Source organism: Toxorhynchites rutilus, chromosome 2 (assembly GCF_029784135.1).
Source record: "Toxorhynchites rutilus septentrionalis strain SRP chromosome 2, ASM2978413v1, whole genome shotgun sequence".
NCBI classification, from domain to species: domain Eukaryota; kingdom Metazoa; phylum Arthropoda; class Insecta; order Diptera; family Culicidae; genus Toxorhynchites; species Toxorhynchites rutilus.
In genome coordinates this window covers 5,729,964-5,746,771 of record NC_073745.1, presented here as the reverse complement: position 1 = coordinate 5,746,771, position 16,808 = coordinate 5,729,964, and the positions used below count along the sequence as shown (strand labels likewise).

The following is a 16,808-nucleotide window of genomic DNA, read 5'->3' as shown; positions in this document are numbered from 1 at the left end:
TTGTGAACTTACGGGTTTAATTGGTCCCAATGGTTTGGTTAGTAAGTCAGCTATCATTTCCTCTGTTGGACAGTACTCCAATTGAAAAACTTTGTTATCACATAGCTCCTTGACGTAACATTGCCTCGTGTCAATATGCTTCGACCGACGGCTTACCCGTTCAGATCCAACTAATTTTATACAGCTCTGATTATCCTCTAGTATGGCTAGTGCTCCGGTATGAGGTTCTCCAAGATCACGTAGTAAGTTCAACAACCACACTGCTTCTTGACTGGTTTCACTAAGAGCCATGTACTCGGCTTCCATCGAAGATAGAGTTACGCTGCCTTGCAATCTGCTAGCCCAAGAAATAGCACCTCCTGAGAAAAGAAACACCAACCCTGTTGTAGATTTGCGGGATTTCTGGTCACCCGCCCAGTCTGCGTCTGAATAACCGATCAAGTTGCTGTTTACGTCGCCGTATTCCAGACAATAACTCTTCGTGCCCAATAGATAGCGTACTACACGTTTTGCTGCCACCCAGTCAGCCTCTGTTGGAGCACTAACGCTCCTTCCCAGTATGGATGTACAAACTGTGATGTCTGGTCTTGCACAAACCGCGATGTAAAGAAGAGCTCCGATTAGACTTCTATATATGGAAACATCAGTGAACGTTGGACTCCCGATCGATGTTTTCCTATAATCTTCATTCATTGGCGTTTTCGCTGCTTTAGCATTGCTCAATCCAAAATGTTCAGCTACTCGCCCAATGTATCCTTGCAACGAAATTCCATAATTTCCATTCGACTTGCTTACTTCTAAACCCAGGAAATAGTTTACTTCTCCAAGATCTGTCATATCGAACTCCTCCTTAAGGCATTGGTGAACTGATTCGATTTCTGCTACACACGCACATCCAACCAGAATATCGTCGACATACACTAGGCAATACACACGTTTACCATTGGCTACTTTAGTGTACAGACACATATCATATTTACCTTGAACAAAACCAAGTCTAATCAATACAGCATGTAGTCTGTGGTTCCAGCAGCGCTAATGGCTAATTTACAGACATAGTGCTCTCTACTCTTGACCTCAAATCCGGGCGACTGCTTCATGTACAAATTCTCATCCAGTTGTCCATAAAGGTATGCAGTCTTAACATCAAAATGCTTGAGCTTCAACTTTTGCTTGCTCGCTACTGCCAAAAATGTACGTAGGGTGGTATACTTCGTTACAGGAGCGAAGATCTCATCGTAATCTTCTCCGTATTTCTGGCTATAGCCTTGCGCTACTAAACGAGCCTTATACTTTGTCACATCACCTGTTGCATTCCGTTTGAGCTTGTATATCCAGCGAGATCCCACTAGTCGTTTGCCAGCTGGTGGTTCCACCAGTTCCCAGGTACCATTGACAGCATGTGATTTTATCTCGTCTTCCATAGCCCTTTTCCATTCAGCACAATCGTTTCGACTCAATGCTTCTCGCAATGTTCTCGGTTCCTCATGACCTTCCGTAGGTAAACGGTTTGCAGTAAATGCTTCCTCGATAAGTCTCTTTGGTGGAATCCCTTTACATCCTCTAGTAGAACGACGTCCAATTTCTTCAACGTCGAATCCATGGAACGAAACACTTCCATCCGACGCATTCTCGTACATAGACTCGTCTAGATCGCATCCTTCTTCTTGTGGTTGATCAGTCGCGCAATTTTCTTCCGATGGTTCATCAGTATTATTTATATTAGCAGCCTGCTTGTTCAACGAAGTTTCAATAGTCATGGTTTCAATATTTGGAATTACCTCTGCTATATCAGTGTCAGCAAATGGCTCGACCTCCATGTTCTCGCACGATCTCGCTATAGGCCTTATAAATTTCGCGTCTCTACTTATACGAACTTCGTTTGTTTTCGGGTCTAAGAAACGATAAGATTTCCTTCCTTCAGCATACCCGATAAATATCATTTTTACCGCTTTGATGTCGAATTTCTTTCGCATTTCTTTTGGTACACGAACAAATGCCTCACATCCAAAAACTCTGAGGTGGCTGTACGATGGTTTCTTATCATGCCACATTTCGTAGGGAGTCTTCTCGATCGTTGAAGATGGCAGCCGATTTTGTAGGTAATTTGCTGCACATATGGCTTCTGCCCAGTACTGCTTACCTAACCCCGCTTCTGCTAGCAAGCATCTGGCCATTTCCATTTCGTATCTGTTCTTCCTTTCTGCACGTCCATTCTGCTGAGGTGAATAAGGGGCTGTCAATTGATGTAAGATACCATTATCACTAAAAAACTTTCTCAATTCTAAATTACAAAATTCCCCTCCACCATCCGTTCGGATCACCTTTGGAAAATGCCCAAATTGTGTTTTCAACAAAGCACAATATTCTTTCACCTTGTCTGCAGCTTCAGATTTAGACTTCAAAGGGTAAAGCATCGTGTATTTACTGTAGTCGTCCACCATCGTCATATAGAACCTGTTTCCGCCTGGCGTCGTAACTTCCATCGGACCTCCTAAATCCGAATAAACAAGATCACCTACTGCAGAAGATTTACTTTTCGATTTCTTAGGGAATGGTAAACGGCTCATTTTCCCTAGACAACAAATCTCACAAACACACTTAACACTGCATTTCCTCATTTTCAGTCCAAATCCCAAATCATCACGTACCATTTTCTTCACAGCGTCAAAGTCTCGATGGCCGAAGCGTCGATGCCATAAATGTTCACAAAATTTTGAATGCCGACTTCAACAGTCATAGCTTGTTCCGGAAACTGTTTCAAGCGATACAAACCACCGCTCCTTTCACCAATCAACATCACTTCGTCGTTTTTCGTGACTTGGTAGCCCTCACTGTCAAACGAAATTTTGTATCCCAGATCGCAAATTTTGCTTACTGAGAGAAGATTACCAGCAAGTGTCGGCACATGGTACACATCCTTCAGCTGAACCTTCATCTTCACACCACTGCCAGTCATAGATACTAGCTTTCCGTTTCCAGCACCATCAGATTTAATTTTTGTTCCATCCGCCAGACAAATTTCCGGCTGCTTTGCAGGATCGATACCGGACAAAAGATTTGTGTAGTTTGTCATATGAGATGTGGCGCCGGAGTCCAAATACCACCGACCTGTGCTACAAGTATCCATAACAGCCAAACACATCTCGATACCAGTCGAAACTTCCGCAGCAAGATTCGCCTTCGCCTCTTTCTTCTGGACATGTCGTGCTTTATCCAACTTCGGGCAATCACGTCTGAAATGCCCTTCCTGATGACAGTGGTAACACTCACCTTTCTTCTTCTTCATTTCGGTCGTATTCGAATAACCACTGACTGTCTTTAACACTTTCTCGTCACTCATACCGCTTCCGCATTCCAAACGCCGCCGATACTCTTCACGAAGTTTGCTTTTCACAAATTCAACTGTAAGCTCGGCGTTCGGGCGATTTTCGATGACATTGACGAGGGTGCCGTATGACGAAGGAAGACTAGACAGTATCAACGCCATGAATTGCCAATCCTTGAGCCCTTCGTTCATCATTTCCAGGCGGTTCTGAAGGGCCGTCATTGAATTAAGATGCTCTGGAAGGTTACCTTCTTCAGGTAGTCGTAAGGAACACAATTTCCTCAAAATAAACAATGCGCTGCTAAGTGAAGCTGCTTCGTGAATACTTCTTAAAGAATCCCACATTTCCTTAGCGGCTGTCTTCCGGATGATGTGTACTAGCTGACTATCCTCAACAGCCAACCCGATCATGGCACGTGCTTTCCCGTCGTTCAAAAGCCAGGCCGCATCGGTTATTTCAGGCTTGGGGTTAGTCACAAACTCCGACAATCCTTCCTTAAACAGAAGTAGTTCCATTTTAAACCGCCACGTATCGAAATTCTCATTGTTCAATTTTTTCTACTATCACTCTAGCATCCGCCATTTTAGCCAACTCGCAACAAAATGGCTTACTTCTCGATCACGGGAAAAAAAAGCTCAAATGTTCACAAACTTATTACGTTTTTCACTATTCTACACTGGGCCCATAACCTTTTGGGGCTCGTACAATAGATTCCAGCGTAAATAATGAAATATGCGGATAAAGTTAACAATAGAATAATAGTTTCTTATTAAGCAAAAATATAAACGTCTTAACGCAACGAAATGATTCACAGAGTGAGGGAAAGAAACTTCTAGCACATTGACAGTTAGTTAGCAGTGTTGCCGTGATCATTGATACCTTCAACAACAATAACATTCTTGTCTCAATATAAATTTCGCAAGATTGAGAACTTTTTTTTTATTTAGTCATAGGATCGTTTAACCCAGTGGTTTTTAACCTTTTTTTGCTCATTTCCCCCCTTTACGAAAATTATTCCCAGTGCTTCACCCCTATCAGTATTTTGTAAGAAAGTATGTAGTATATCAGTAAAGTAATGTAAGAATACAAACGGTTTTCAAGTTATATTCGCAACACATTTGATGTTATGCTTGTATCTGATTACAAAAAAGGTATATAAAGCTTGGCAAGTCAGTATGGCACCTGCGCCTGAACGATTTCCGCCAAAATCGTAATTCTTGAGAACGTTGTCGAAAAGCACACCTCATGTCGTCGATACCCACTCTGTTACGGTGTTTTGTTCCCATCAGTAGCATTGTAGGAATTCCAGATTCACAAAAATTCTACGCAAAAGGTAACAACACTCGTAACCAGAGATGCCAACCTTCCTGATTTTTCAGGATTTCCCAGACTTTTTAGCACACTCTCCGATATCTTGACGAACACTCAATTTATCCTGATTTTTCTGAAATGATCCTGATTTTTTCTAATTTGTTTACTCTTTACATTATTTGTAGTAAATATACTGGTTTCCATGCCAAAGTTTTCTGTCATGATAGTTCTCCGGTTCGCACTTGTATATATCATACATTGATTTAAATTCTCTAGACGCAAATCTGTAATTAACTTTTTTTTATCTCTACCCTCACTTGTTTCGTGGTTTTCCAAAATTAATCAAGAGAAAAATTTCGAATCCACTGTCAATATAAAAAGATTTTATGTATAATTTGTTCGTCTGATTCAAAGTAGAATCAGCTTTAATTATGGGACTATGTTATAGATATATCTATAACAGTACTAGATATCATAAAAATTAGGAAAAATTCAACAAGTCTACCACTGCTATTATGCTTTCCTTATTTGTCCAGTAAAGATTCTTTTCAAAGCATGGATGAAGAATTCAGTGAAAATTTGAATATTGATTTCTCTGCAACTGACTGTAGTGATGTTGTTGGATTTTCGGAAAAAATATAAACGATCAAAAAATCAAGTGCACACAAGCATTTCCGCTTATGCGAGGATTTATACCATGCCTATTAATTCTTTTACGCCTCCGGTCTTCGCCCGAAGGAAGATATACTCGGTTTCTGGTGAGATTTGGAATGGATTCTGTCTTATGAGCTACTACCAAGCAAACTGTTTCTCATATGTATGACTCGCAGCAGTTTTCGACGAGGAAGCAAACATATTCTGGGAGGATAGAATATTTAAGCTGTGTGAAAGATAGCGAAAGATTGTGAAACAGAACGATGGATATACAAATAAATTATGATGCTTTGATTGAAAATTAAGTTTTTTTTCCCAAAAATCGACATTAACTTTTCGGACAACCCAATATGAGCTATCCTGATTTATCCTGATTTTTATTTTCATTCTCCCTGATTTTTAAAAATTATAGTTGGCAACCCTGCTCGTACCGCTTATTCCGCATATCAGGATAACAGTCGATCATTTGTAGATCGATGAGTTTGTTCTGAAATTGATATGAAACTTTCGTCACTGCGAGACGGAAAGCGTTTCAAACCATGCCCAAATTTGTTCTTTGATATAAGAAAAATATGTTTAAAGTTTAACTTGTTGTAAAAAGTCTTGAAAATGCTGTACAATTTCCTTTTATATGGTCTTCTGTAATTTTCATCGTCTGTTCCATCATCATTCACTGACGAAAGTATTTCAAACATTGCGAAGTTGTTCAATTAAACATTACATTTCAGATTTGGAAATGTTTGCCGAGAATCGCACATTTTAGCGTATCCAATAAAGTATTGGGGCCAATTTTTACCAATCATTGTATCTCGTTGCGTTGCGTTCAACATTTTTATCAGTCAAGTTATCTATGTATGCACTGTAATAAATTTAATATTTGAAATAGAATTTTTTTTAAATCTGTAAATTCTGTATTTTTGCTGAAAATCTGCAATTCTGTACATACAGATTCTGTATCTTAAATTTGACGAAAAATCTGTGAAATACAGAATATTCTGCATATGTGGCAACCCTGGGGGGGGGGGGCGGAGTGGTTTTCCCCCCATGGTTGCCACATATACTGGAAGGTCGGAAAATAATGAATTTTCGTAATTTTTTTTCGATTGTTAGGAATAAAGAGAAGTGTTCGGGTATTTTGGTTTTGTTTAAGTTATATTTGAAGTTGTGTTTTCCATTTTTTGAGTGCACGAATAATGATTATTACGCTGTTGACAACTGGATGCGTGAATGCTGTCTGAAAACAGATGTTTTGAAACTTTAGGACAATATCTAAAGCGTTGCATAGGGATTTTTGAAAATTCGATTTTGATTAAAAATGAGTTATTTTTAATGAAAAATCGATAAAAATCAGAAATCAACGCTTTAGATAATTCATTCTTATATGCTGATAATTTTTGTTTGCCAAATCGGACGAGATCGGCCTGATATATCGATGCCACCAGTTTAAGAAGCAAAACGCGTTTAAAAATTCATGCAGCAATCAGGGTTGCCATAAAAAGTATACTAATATTATAATTTATGCAACAAAGTATCAGCTCACACTTTTTCTAAACGAATTTTAACTTATTCACGAGCCAAAACGGTGCTACTATGAATGATAGATAACGGTACTTAGTATAAACAAAAGTTGTCATCTATGCTTTGGAAAGGATTAATGGAAAACTCCATGTATTGCAGCACTGTGTAAAGAGCATTGTTCTGTATGTTCAAACAGAAGGATAAAAAGTGAAAGACGCCAAACTAATTATTTTTGTGATACATGCGAAAGATATCACACGAAGAAGCATTATAGAATTTTTTTTGAACATAAACATTGTTTAGTAAATACTTATCAGAAGTTTAGAAAAAATAGAAGGAATCTTGTTCATCTTCCATAATCTCACAAAGTTATATATAACTGCTTTTTCAAGTAAAAATGATTGCGACCAGCATGACATACATGTCGAAATTTCATACGACCGCAAAGTGTAAAGGGGTTTGAAGCATAATCTTAGCTATAGATTGTCATTGATTGTCAAATTATGAATTTGACGATGTTGGTGGTATCCACGTAAAAATTCGCATTCACTGCGCTTTAGTAGCAAAAAGATAAACAGTGTTAATTATTTATTGTAAAGCAAGCCGATGACGCTGACTTTTGCGTCTTTTGCATCTTTTTACCTTAGATTGAACATGAGAAAGTACTACTACACGCTACATGTGAATGCCAAAATGACTTTCATTCTAACTGATTCGAATGCTATATGTATAAAATTGGTAAGTTGGGAAAAAAATATCGAGATCAAGCCATAACTAATAATGGATCGTTATTTTGGAAAATCTGTAAATCTGTATGGAAACCAGAAAAATCTGTAATCTGTATCTGCAGATTCTTGGTTTCAAAAAGTCTGAAAAATCTGTATAAATATAGATTATTCTGAGGTGACCTCACACTTTTGGCTGTAACTTTCAAACAAAAGCAAATATCGAAAAATCCTTTTAGGACAAAATTTTTGGGACAACAACTTTCCAAAAATGCAAAAAATAAAAATTCGATTTTTTCGATTTTCCAGACCGGGACCTCTTAAGCCAGTTGTTGAGCCTATTGTGGATCGTGTCGTTATGGTGGTATAGTAATCACTCATATTACAGTTATCTGGGCGATATACAGCTGTGAGGATGTTTAAGACCTGAACATAATGGCATGAATAAAACACATATTCTAGTTAAGAAATTTGAAATAAAAAAGTTTCGTATATCTGAAATTTTGATTTTCTTGGGAGGAGTTTCCCCAATTGTCATTATTTACTGAGTTATATTCATTGTTGTGAAGCAGTATTTTTTTCTTCAAACGACCGCCATTTTATCTAAAACATTTTTTGGCCTGTTCGAGAATCTTTTGAGCAATTCCACGCCAAATCAGTTGAAACAGCAAATTTTTACGCGCCTATTTTCAATTTTATTGAAGCTTGGTACATATGATGGTAGCTGCTCAAAATCAAAATTTTCATTATGATATGAACAAAACGATTTTCTTCAAAGAGAAGTTATGATCATGGTTTGTCCATCTCTGATCATGGTTTACTGAGAAATAATCATCGTTTGTCCGGTTCAAAAAATCACCGTTTTTGAAAGTAGATATTCGTATTTTCAAGTGGATATTGTATTTCTCATTGTACTGATTGTATTGTCATCATATTGATTCATTCATAATTAAGGTTTTCATTAGAATATTGCCTGTTTTTGGGCATTTTGAAGGTGAACAGCACTCAGTACAGATAGACTTTATTTCTGCTATGCGCGAAGGATACCATAAACAAATTGCGGCGTGCCAAGCGGCTGTCATAGAAATCATGTGAACACACATTGGACAAACCATGATCAGAGTTGAGGTCATCGAGATTACATGAGTTAGATGTTAAGTTAGATTGAAAGTTAGCTAAAATGAGAGGCGCTTTGATACCAACAGAAGGTGGACTTTACAAACATGTGAATCCGTAAAAATATTCTATAAAATTACTGTAAATCACGAAAAAGACAATTTTATTTATATTGGGTTGGGGAGTAAGAAATGTCGTATATTGTCAATATATGGCAATACTTAAACATATCTTGTGTTGTACTTTTCGCATCGGGTCATACTCTACGGCTATTTAAAGACGACAATCCGTGCTACAAGTGTCGTTTTGACAATGTTGTGATTGTCCTTTTTATTCTCAAGTTATAGCGCGTCAAAGATGAAGTTCACCAAGCAAGAAATTCGCCATATTTTACGTTTTTACTACCTGCGAGGTAAAACTGCAACGAAGGCGGCCGAAAAAAAAAGACGGGTGGGTAATGTCGGGGACATAACCGGAGTGACGTAGGACTATACAAAGGGGACAGCTTTTGTTAAATATATATTTTAAATATATTGTTTGATTTTCTTCTCCTACGTGAATACCTACCTATCTACCTGAAAAATGGATTAGTTTACTGTTTACTCTTTATGAACATGTTGGTGGTTCTGAAAAGAACCTTTGGCGTTGTGTTTTTGCGTTTTTTTCTGAAACCTTTGTACTTATCAACGCCGGGCAACTTTTGGCGTATGCACATATCGTACAATCAAAATGATGGCTGTGATAGGGAATGCATAGGTGGTCATCAGCGCGCGTTTTGTACTCTAGCGGTACACACTCACAGGATAGAGACAAATCGGCAGACTCAGCCAAAGGGGCGAGTCCAACGAGACGAACGAATGAGCGTTAAAAGGGAGCGATGGCAAAAAAATACATTCATTACGATTTGTTCGCTCGTTGGATTCACATGCAGGCTAAAAAGGGTCCTTTTCAGGATCACAAAATTAGCTTCAATCTAAAGAGTTTATTGTTTTGTTATCACTCGATATCCCCATCTTGTTCGGCTAAACCTCTCTGTTTAGCGATTGCGTTTGCCACTCGCCACAGCTTTCACAGTTGGAAAATTTGTTCCCATCCAGCTTTGTGACATGTTGTACAGTAAATTACATTCAATGCGACGTGCCGAAGCACCACTCAGTGTCGCATTGGAGGCGATTTTAACCTGTAATTGAACATTTGCGATGACAGTGGTACAGTGTCGACTTTCAATGTGGGGTCATAATTTGGACCTCTATGTTTACAAAAATGTTCAACTAAATAAGTCGCATTACATGTCCGTCCAATTAGCTAAATGTCGAACTAATTGTAAATTACTGTACTTTCAATCTGGAAACAATTTAAGAATTTGTGAAAATTGAATAATCAGGAAAGTCCCCAACTATCAATAAGCTCAGAACAACTGCCAAATTCACATACTCATCATATCCTGGCAAACAAATTATGAAAAAATCAATTTGTGTTTTATTATTATTTTGGATATTGGTTTAGAAAGCATTGAACTGTATTTCCTAAACTCTTTTTTGGAAGGTTTAATGGCCCTGAAAAGCGCCTTGTTTTATGGAATGGTTCCAATTTAGAAAACTTTGTACTCGTGGTTTTGAAAAAAACCATTTCGAACGTCCTCGATGCCGCCTTGTTCTGGATTTGCCACCAAAGCAGTTTGTATAAAGAACAAACTTTTTTCTTCTGCTACCTGATGCCATTTTGTGATTGCGTTTGCCACTCGCCACTCGCTGCAACTGCCTGTTGTCTTGATGTCCACCGAACCGAATGTGTTCTGTTCCGAATGCGGGTTTTCTTATCGTCGCGAGCAGCTTTGCCAGCTAACTCGATCACTTCGGCGGCCGAAACTATATAACGCCGGCTAGGTGGACTGGTGCACTGGTACTAACGCGCTCGGCCTAGCTACCCTTGCGGGGAACTCCAGATCAACACGGTTCGAGCGGGATTTTGCCTTTCCTTTCACTTTTCCTCCTTTACCATGTCCAGACATGGCTGCTTGGGTTGGTTTGTTGATGTGTTGTGATGCGAACCGATGTGGTGTACGGTTTGGATGAGAATGATCGTTACGGAAGGAAGGAAGGTCTTGAATTATAGAGACTTTAAACTATTGCATTCGTCTCTAGCCTTGAGAAAGGCCCTTTGAAAACTCTACTCTACTCTACTCCAGCGCTACCACCTCCGCCCTCTTGCCTTGAGAAAGGCACTCGATCCCTCGCCGTCCAGCTCGTCCAGCAACGATGTTGTCCAGTCGGTGTCCACACAAAGAATGATCGTTACGGCAGCGGAGCGGGGATTTTTAAGCTGACTGGCTGGCTCGAGAATTACGCATGTGTGAGACTGCGATCAATGTTTCGTTAATTTTTTTTCTTTTTCCTTTCCAATCGTGCTTCATTCTATTTCGCTGCTGCTCTGGTTGCCCGTTTTGGTCGGTACGATTTGAGGAGCACAAAATGGACCAATCAAAAATGGGCACATAGTGCATTTTGACAATGCTTGATATTTCACATTTATTCAATTATTTATCTCAAGAAAAATGAAATGTTATTCGTTATGATAGATGCGTAGATATATTTCCTATCAATTGATGCAAAAACCTTTGCGATCTATTGAGAAATGCTCGAGTTATAAGCGTTCCAAATCTTGCATTTTTTCCTACTTGTTCAGTGCCTAGATTTCCATTTCACCCCCTATATCTTCCGGTTAGACGTAGTCCTACGTCAAAAATCGTGTAGTTTATGGACCTGATACTGTAACGATTCGCACAGCACAGCGTTGGTTTGATCGATTTCGTTCTGGTATAGTGGCTGTCGAAGATACACCCCGTACTGGTAGGCCATCGTTGAAATCATCCAAGTAGACCGGCTCGATTGGCGAGGAACTGGGTATAGACCATAAAACCGTTTGGAACCATTTGCAGAAGATTGGTTTCCAAAAAAAGTTGGTTGTATGGGTGCTACACGAGTTGACGCAAAAGAATCTTTCAGACCGAATCAACGCCTGCGATTCACTACTGAAACGGAACGAACTCGACCCATTTTTGAAGAAGATGGTGACTGGTGATGGAAAGTGGATCACGTACGATAACCTAAAGAAGAATCATCCACTATGAGCTGCTCAACTATAGCCAGACCCGCAACTCGGTTCTCTACTGAGAGCAGCTTGACCGTTTGAAGCAGGCGATTGACCAGAAGCGGCCAGAAATGATTAATAGGAATGGTGTTGTTTTCCACCAGGACAACGCTCGGCCTCAAACATCTTTGAAGACCCGCCAGAAGCTACGGGAGTTCGTATTGGATGTCCTATTGCACCCACCGTATAGTCCGGACCTGGCTCCAAGTGATTATAATTTCTTCCGGTCCATGCAAAACGCTCTTGGTGATACTAAGTTGGCCTCAAAACTGGCTGTTTGAGTTTTATGCAAATAAGGAGGGGGGGGGGGAATAATATTTTTGTTTTTCCTTTTTTTTTATCTGTATTATAGTGACTTTCAACTCATTTGGCTGGTTCGTCACTTTTACTTCCATTTTTGGAAGAATGTCGGGAGTGAGAATTGAACTCGTGGCCTTCAGCATAGATGTTACCGCTACGCCAGATCGCATCCACGCAATAATGAAGTTGCCTTCTAAATGGCAACAAGTTTGCGAACAAAACGGCGCATATTTGACTTCAATTGGATAATTATAAGTATGTTAAATAAAGCGTCAAATTTCGATCAGAAATACGACATTTCTTTTTCCCCAACCCAATATATGGATAACCTCTTAGTACTTTGAAATTATTGTAACAAGTTTTCTGCGTCGGTCGGTTTTACCCGCAACTTTCTATTAAATTCGAGTTCTTCTCGAAAAATGATACAAATTCCTAATTCCAACAAATACTGTAGAAGTGTTCATGTATAGTTTAAGAGAGGTTCTATAACGATTTGAAGTCGAAGAAACATGGGAGGTCTTGGTCGAGGTCATGTCGGTTATACCCTGATTTATCCTATTTTTATTCTCAACGCCAATGATGGTAAGGTGTTGTGGACTAGTTATGACCGATGATAGGGTGTAACGGAGACGTAGACATCGTGAATTCCATCTGGTATTTTGAGAAATTTCTCGTCAACAAAACGAAGAAATTCGGTAGATTAGCAGTTGATCGATAACATTGGAAGTAATATAAGTTAAGCATAGTATAATGGCGTTGCTCGATCAAAGCAAGAGTGACTTAAAGTAAATAACTAGACATTATCACAACATTATCGACAACGGTTTACAGGAATAAAAACACCGCTCCGATGGGTTCATCGTGTTGATGGAGTCATGATCACGACCATACTGGAAGCAGACCGCTCATCTCGATCTGTGATTAGAACTATTGTGGTACCATTAAGTATATGGGAACTAAGGGGTTTTCCTTAATAGGAACGTTTATGTTCTAGAATCTAGAATCTCTATGATAGATATCTCAATAATTAAATCATAATTTGTTGGTATAGGGATCATAAGACTGTAGCAAGTGGAATTCACGGGAAAATTTTTGGGAGAACTGAACATTTATGTGAGAAGTCTTGAAATGTTCATTACATGATGGGAATTGTGACATGGAAAACGATCTTTCGTGAAAAAAAAAAGATCGCAAGATTTTTAAAATATAGAATTCTCAGTTGGGAACAAAATGTATTGAAAATTCGTAACAAGGAAACAGAAACACAAATTATTTTCGCAGGACCAACTCATCACCAAACAACTAGAAGATTGTTTTCATTCCAACAAGATAATAATTTCACTTACCTCGTTCTTACAGTTGATTGTTGATCTCTCCCCCGACACTATTAACAACCATGAAATCCACATTTAATGATTCCAAGGATAAAGTACGATTCACATGACATTCTTGGTATTCACGGTCGTTTAGGCAGCTGGATTATTTCCATCTCAGCGAACATTTTGTGTTATGTCATTTATCCGAGACCGCTTCGTGATGATTACATATCCATAAATAATGTGACTAAGAGGCAGCATCCACTAGAGAGCAAGGTAAAACTGTGTTTTGCGTTCCTAGCTTGCAAGTACAGATAAACCAGCTTGCAATCAACGCAGCACATCACCACTACAAACCACTGTCCGCCGTTACCGGATAAACACCGAAGCCGAAGCCAATCGAACCCGTGTATACAGCAGAAACGAATACATCACCGCCCCAATGCGATGTTTAACGAATCGCGCTTACTCAACAAATAAACCGCAAAATTTACCTAATTATTGAACCAAACGCAACAAAACTTCAGATCTTGTACTTTTAGTTTCACTTGATAAGATTAACCAGTGTGACCTGTGCCATCCTTATTAGTCTGGTTTCCACGTCTGCGGCACTGCTGCATTCACAGCATAATGAAATGCACAACTGACTTTATGCTTTAGCCCGACAACCCCACCAACACCACCATTCGGTGGACTCCATCTGCACTCGGAAAGGTGCTTTTCATTCACTCGTTAGTACGCAGGTATGTCTTGATCGCGTCTGTGCGTTCAATATAGGCATCAGCGACGGTTCCATTTCGTGAGAGTCGGATGTAGTGGTGGAGGTGGAATCCGTTGGGATGCCTATGCAGAAAGACCGTCCAAGATGAGGGAATTAACTTATGAAAAACTTAAACAATCCTAGTTCCCGGCGGGGGACCCAAAGTGCACATCGAAACAGGTAAACACGGTCCCGATCATGGAAGCCCCATACATGCAACAAGTCACAGGGCCCGGTCAAACGCAAACGCAGAATTGTCTGAGTAACTTGATCCTCTACCGTCTCCGTCATTCGCTCTCTCTCGCTCAGGTGAAACGTTCTGTTTGCTACAAGGGTTTTACCTTTTTGGGAATGAAAACAACGACCTTAAACTCTTTCGCAGCAGCAGCAGCAGCAGCAACAGCAATAGTAACAGCAGCTCCTCTTGATGTTTGTGAGACCTTCTTCGAGCCCAAAACGGTTTAAACATGATTAGCCGAGACAACTGGCGCTCGCCTCGATGTTTGAATGACTTTGCGAGGGAAAACCTTAAAAAAATGCGCCTCAATGGAAGCGAGAGGCGTCGAGAAAACGAGAACACGATGCGATGGGGGTTTGGTATGTGCAAATAGAACAATGTGGAAACACAGAGGCGGTGGCGGCCAATGCGCATTTGAAAATAAGGTTTTGTTTTTGTTTTCTTTCTGTGCACATTTTGTACAAATGCGGTACGCTTGTCTTTTCATTTCATTTTCAAAGTTTACGAAATGATGTCAGGCCAGGGCATTGCAATACACTCTATTGCAGCGCTTTTTTTGCGCTTTTGCTGTGCTTCTCTGGGTTTCTGTGTGCAAATATGTGCTGGAATGTGCTAGATCAACTTAAACCATGGCATGTTTGAGAGCACGCGACCCTTCCTTTTCCGGTGCCATTTTGGAGGAGTTTCAATTACTTCTGTCATCTTAGTGTCGTCCCGGTCTTGTGTTTGGGTTGGGGATTGGGGTTTTTACCCTTGCGGTCTGTCTATTTCAGTTCATTGAAAATATTCAATGAAGAGGACTGTCGGTTTATACTTCTTTTAATAGTTTTACTCTATCATAGTTCGGACGAGGTAAAAAACTGTCCTACATATATTTACAGTATTGGGCAAAACATTTGTTACCATCAACCATACGTTATCATAGAACTGTTTCTTAACGGGTTATAATAAGTCATAGAAAACTGATACTGATAGCTGATAGAAAACATATGCATATTTCGAAACAGGTTCAGGTTCATTCTACCATGAAATACATTAAAAAAAATTCCATCTTCCTAATACTTAATGTGTAATATCTCTTCAATCATGTACTTGGGTTCGTTACTTTGTTGAATAATACATCTAATTTTTATTTAACTATTAACATAAGCGTCAAAACATCTCTCAGGATTTTATTTATACATGGATCATGATGTCAACGATCTGATTGTACACCCAAAATTGATTTTAGCAAATGTTTTGCTATCCTGATTTATAACATTAAATGCGCATAAAACTAACAAAAAAATTGCTACTCTTCCATTCTCATACAGCATTTGTATAATAAACTAGCTGACCCGGCAAACTTCGTCCCGCCCAAAATTTGTTTTTTGTAATCAATACCTTCCAACATTCACGTTTTTTTTACTAAGTGCAAGTTCATGAGCCCATCGCAGAGCTGTTTATTGATGGATCTTCTAATCGACCCCGTTGAATTTAAATTTTACTAAAAAATTCCTAGTACTTCTACCAAAACTCATCATTATAATATCAGATTATTTTCAGACACAATACTCGTTCAAGATTTTTCAACCACTTGCAAATAACATGTTTCTCCGTTACATGGAATAAATGTTTGATACAGAAAATATGATTGTATAAATCTCCCCTTAGAGAGGGGGGAGGAGTGTCTATTCACCATAGAAACGTTTCGTGTCCCTAAAATCTGCACATGCCAAATTTGCCTTCAGGGGGTCTTCGTAGCCACTTGGTTACGCGTTCGCTTACTAAGCGATCGGTCGTGAGTTCAAACTCAGGGCCCTCAATTGACCATCTTTGTGTTGTTATAGAATAACTACGTCCACGCAAACATCATCAGCGATAGAAATCGATCCACGGTCGAAATAGGATCGATTCATCCATACAACTGCTCTGCTCTGCAAGAAACATCGGGCTGCTGTTCTATAAATAACTCAACAATGATCAATATCAACTGTCTCCGCTGTCCGGTCTGCTGAACAATGGAAGAACAGAAAGAATGCCCTTACGCCGAAATGGCTACTACTGTGTAATTTACCATAATGTAATGGAACAGAAAAACTTAACGCCTAAATGGCTACTACTAACTACTGTGTAATTTACAGTTTATAGAAACATAAACATATGTACATGTACACGATTAAAACCCGGCTCTGTTACAGCTAAAATGCTAATGAGCCTAATAAATAAATAAATGGGATAAAAAAAAAGTTTGGCTTCAATTGCATGATAGTGCCAAATGTACAAATTTGTTTCAGTTGACTTGATTAGTTCTCAAGTTTTGCAGAAACTTGTGTTTAATTTGTATGGGAGACCCCTTTAGAGAGGGGGGAGGAGTGTCGAACCACCTTAGAAAGGTTTCTTCCCCATAAA

General features: G+C 39.3%; 1 protein-coding gene across 3 annotated transcripts in view; it reads right to left on the bottom strand.

Annotated features, from left to right (window-relative positions):
• LOC129767283 (echinoderm microtubule-associated protein-like 2) overlaps nucleotides 1–14,103 on the bottom strand; it is a 58,208-nt gene extending 44,105 nt beyond the window's left edge. The window contains exon 1 of one of the 3 annotated variants that reach the window (XM_055767992.1): nucleotides 13,450–14,103. The gene's annotated coding sequence lies outside the window, so the exon portion shown is untranslated. The remainder of the gene's footprint in view (nucleotides 1–13,449) is intronic. The other 2 variants (XM_055767988.1, XM_055767994.1) reach the window with 2 other exon arrangements.
• Nucleotides 14,104–16,808: the final 2,705 nt, after the last annotated feature.